The sequence below is a fragment of the Chinchilla lanigera genome, unplaced genomic scaffold, assembly GCF_000276665.1.
Source record: "Chinchilla lanigera isolate Chin_1 unplaced genomic scaffold, ChiLan1.0 scaffold00034, whole genome shotgun sequence".
NCBI lineage: Eukaryota > Metazoa > Chordata > Mammalia > Rodentia > Chinchillidae > Chinchilla > Chinchilla lanigera.
In genome coordinates this window covers 14,079,887-14,083,869 of record NW_004955435.1, presented here as the reverse complement: position 1 = coordinate 14,083,869, position 3,983 = coordinate 14,079,887, and the positions used below count along the sequence as shown (strand labels likewise).

General features: G+C 51.8%; 1 protein-coding gene across 1 annotated transcript in view; it reads left to right on the top strand.

The window, feature by feature from the left end:
- The first annotated feature begins 3,843 nt into the window (after positions 1 to 3,843).
- Positions 3,844 to 3,983, top strand: part of Kcna2 (potassium channel, voltage gated shaker related subfamily A, member 2) — a 5,681-nt gene continuing 5,541 nt past the window's right edge. Inside the window, exon 1 of the mRNA XM_005388930.2 lies at positions 3,844 to 3,893. The gene's annotated coding sequence lies outside the window, so the exon portion shown is untranslated. The remainder of the gene's footprint in view (positions 3,894 to 3,983) is intronic.

Sequence of the window (3,983 nt, the reverse complement as noted above, 5' to 3'; positions counted from 1 at the left end):
TTGTAGTCTGAACAACATAGTTGAAGATAACAATATGTAATATAACAACCACTGTTAACTCCTATCCTTTTGTTTTGAAACCCTGTACCATTTTTAATGTTCTTGCTTTGTTTTGTTTATGTCTGTGATGTTGGTATGTTGCTATTGTTTTGTTTTACTACTCTCTTTAAAAGAAAAAGAAAAAGTGATTGATTTGTATTGTGATAGTTTTATTTGTGCTGTAGAAGAATCACAGCAACTGTAGGCAAAAGAAACCAGAGAGGAGCTGGTCTGATTGGAAGAGACCAGTCAAGCTGTACCTGATACTGGTTTAAGCCAGGGCAGCAGAGGAGGGAGAGGGAATCAGAGAGAGTGCACAGATGTCAAGGCCAACTGGCTGGCTAGATGTGAAGTGTGTCAGGTGGAGGAGGAGAAAAAGAGCTGATAAGGACTCTCGGATGTCTGGTTTGAGCCGCTGGGGGAGCATTAGTGCCTCTTGCAACATAGGGGATATGAAGGACAGGCAGGCCTGGGAAGTAGAACCCAGGGGAGACTTAGGCAAAAGACAGAAGATGCAGGGAGTCAGCAAAGGCAAGGCCAGGAGGCCCCTCAGCCACCTGGTGCACAGACCTAAAGAACGGGTCAGGCAACCTTTGCTGTGGACTGTCCTGCACCAGGTTCACCCCAGCCTCATCACTGGGAGCCACTGGAACGCCACACTGATGAGAGCCATCAAAGAGCCCGCTGTAGTGCACAAACTGTCTCAGGGATGGGAAAGCCCTTAGAGTGGTCTCCCCTACACCCCACCACCATAAGAAGCTAATGTGGACCACCACAGCCTCAGAAAGAGCTCTGAATCAGAAGAGCTGTGACTGAGCTGGCTCAGGCATTGTTCACCACAAACAGCAGAAATCACAGCTGGCCCAAGAGAGAAAAGCACCCACAACACCAAAGGATCTGCCCTAAGAGCTTGTCCTAAACCCCTACTTCCATCTCCAGCAGTGACGATGAGTTAGGCAGCCTTCAGAGGACAACGCCACTGGTGACTAATACATGGTATTTGTACGGGACAGACACTAGTCTAAGTAGTCTACCTTCCAGCCACAGTGAAAATGTATCATTGGAGAAACTGAGTCACAGAGCTAAGACACACCAGGCCTCGGATTAGGCCTTAGACCTGCTGGCACAGTGTTGCACTTCGATCACCCAGGCGTTAGAAACTGGATGCTGACAGTAAGGCAAGCACACAGCACTTGTGCGCAGTCCAGCATGCATGGGGCAGGGACACACTCTCTTCAACAATTCCTGAACATTCGGCCAGTAGTTGCAGGCCAGTGGGATGAGTGTGGAGCAGCCAGCTCAGGGAAGAGCAGGAGCTGAGGCTCAGCCTCCACACCAGAGTCCCTTGGAGGCAGCTGTAGTGAATCTAGAATGCTTCCTGCAAGAGGCTGACCTTGACTTCTGAGTTATGTACCAGGCTTCTGGGGTCAACTTGGGGCCTGGATGGATCCGCATTCTACTCCCAAGAAAAGTCATCCGTGGCAGGCATGGTACCTACAGGCAGGACACAATCACAGTTGCAGTAACGGCAATAATACTTGTAGTGTATTCATCTACGCTGCCCAGTACGATCGTGTGTGTCATCCTCTGAAATCCAGACAACTGAATGGCAAATGACACTAACAATGAAAGTCACCTTCCTCCCACCCTCCATTCTCACAGCTTACTCAGCTATCAGTGCTGGGAACCTGGCCCATGCTCTTTTTCTTACCATTTCATTATCATTTTTTCCACCGCCAAACCAAGGTATCAACAGAGGTGCCTTTCAGGACACAGCCTAAAATACTCCAAAACTGTTATTAGGGTTCCTTCTCTCCCTTCCTCCATCTTCCCCTTTTCCTTCCACCTCCTTCTTTTCCTTCTTCAGTTAATATCCTTTTTATACTTGTTCACACTTAGATCAGACTTTAAAATGCAGAGGAAGGATAACATACTCCTGAGGCCAAATAAGATGCTAGGGGAGGTCAGAGGAAAACCCCAGAGCGGGAAATGAAATGCCAGGGTTGCTTATCCGCATGCCCAGACTGATATGGGGGCTCAGGGTCCAAGCCCTTCGGAGTCACAAGGCCTTCATTCAAATCCTAGAGCCGCCACTTACTGACCTTGAGCAGGTTGCTTCCCCCGCCTCAGTTCCCTTTTCTATGAATGGTGCTTGTGTAGACACCACATCTTAGAACTGTGAGGATTAAATGCTGCACAGGACAGAAGTGCTTAGTGTGGCATCTGACACATGGTAAGCACATGCCACCATTTAGAACAATTATTAACTCTCCCTCAAGGGCTTTTTCCGTCCACATCTTCTGTTTTAACAAAGAAAGCAAAAAACCCACATAAACATGGTAACAGGGATAAGGCTGTGTCGGACTTCAGTGAGCGTGAGAACCCAGTGTGGCAGGGAAGAGAACAGGGCCCCTCGGTGTGATTTGGGGCGGCTTTGAGAAGGAGCACCGGGCGAGGTTCTGGAGGACATCTTCAGGAAGGGACTGGGGATGGCTGAGGCCTCAGGGAAAGGACTGAACCGCAGACAGAATGGGCAACAAGGACCAGATGGTTGGCACATAGAAAAACATAACTGGAAGCCAGGGGTTCCGAAGAGAGCTCACAGGGCTGCAGAATGGAGCAGTCTTTGACTGTCTGTCTGTACTAAACTCTCCACATAATTTAACCCTTGCCACACCTTGACAGCCTCATTTTGTAGGACATTAACTCACCTAAGAACTGGTACAGATTTAAGTCTGGGTCTAGACGACTCCAAAACAGCCCTGCGCTATAGTCATCCATCATTCTCCCCCACGGAGGCCACTAACTTCCTACACTACCCCTGCAGCTCTTCGGGAGGGGTTCTTAGTCTTAAATCACAGTCACAGCCCACCGTGATGACATGCTGCCATTTACAGCAGTTATTCTCCCCAAATTCCACAAAAGGTGGGCCTTGTGGGCACTCAGAGCTTCCGTCATGAAGCACCTGCCTACAGTATTGTGCTGAGGGTCTCCAGGGCAAGGAGGGCCCAGCAGGAGGACCCTTCTGCATACTACGGCCTTCTGAACAGGGAGCTGCGTCTGCTTGGGTCTAATATCAGGGAGTTGCTGTTTGGAACACACGTCAGGAGATTCTGAGAGAGCTGAAGAACAGAACTAGCAGGGGCCTGGAGATGTCCTGTGGCTTCCAAAAGCAACCTGGGCACCTGGGATCCACCATGTAAGGCAAGCAAGGGCAGGATGGACTTCCTACACACCGTCTCCCAGAACCCAAAGGCATCCTCCTCTGCTCAGCCCGGGGTACTGTGAGCTGCACTCCCATGCGGTTCAGAGCCCCATGGGACAGCCAGCCAGCTTTGTGAGGTCTGTGCAAGGACGTTTTGTGAGTAGCTGGCCCTTCCTCCCAAGGGCAGCTTCACGTCCGGGGCTCTCCCAGGCCAGGGCCTAAGGGTGGGGGTGGGGAGTTAGGAAGGCAGAGGGTCTGCCCTCAGGTTCTGCTGTTGCTGTGGCTCCTCTCGGTGGGGGTAAGCACGGAGGCAAGTTTCTGCCCTCCTGCCTGGCCCGCACCTGCTGCACTCCCCTGAGAAGCCCAGTAAATCTTTCTAGGTAAGGGCCAGGTGGGAAGGAGAGCTGGAGGAGGGGGCGTGAGAGCGAGAGTGCAGAGAGGGGGTCTGGGGTCTACAGATCGTGTCTGGCAGCATCATAATAATAGCAGCACACCTCTCGCGGGGCGGGATCCTGCCTCAGGCCTGGGAGAGCTGCTATGTGATTGTTTCCTTTCTGTTGGCAGGAGCCTCTCCTGAGAGCTCCTCAACTCTGCGCGCTCCATCCCTTCCAGCCCGGCAGCACCCAGCTGAGCTCTGCACGCCGCTCTGGTTAGCAAGCTCGGCTCGCCGGAGAAGGGAATGGTTTCCTCGTAGGGTGGGGGCTAAAGCCCCGGGCTCCGGCTGGACGACCCCTCGGCC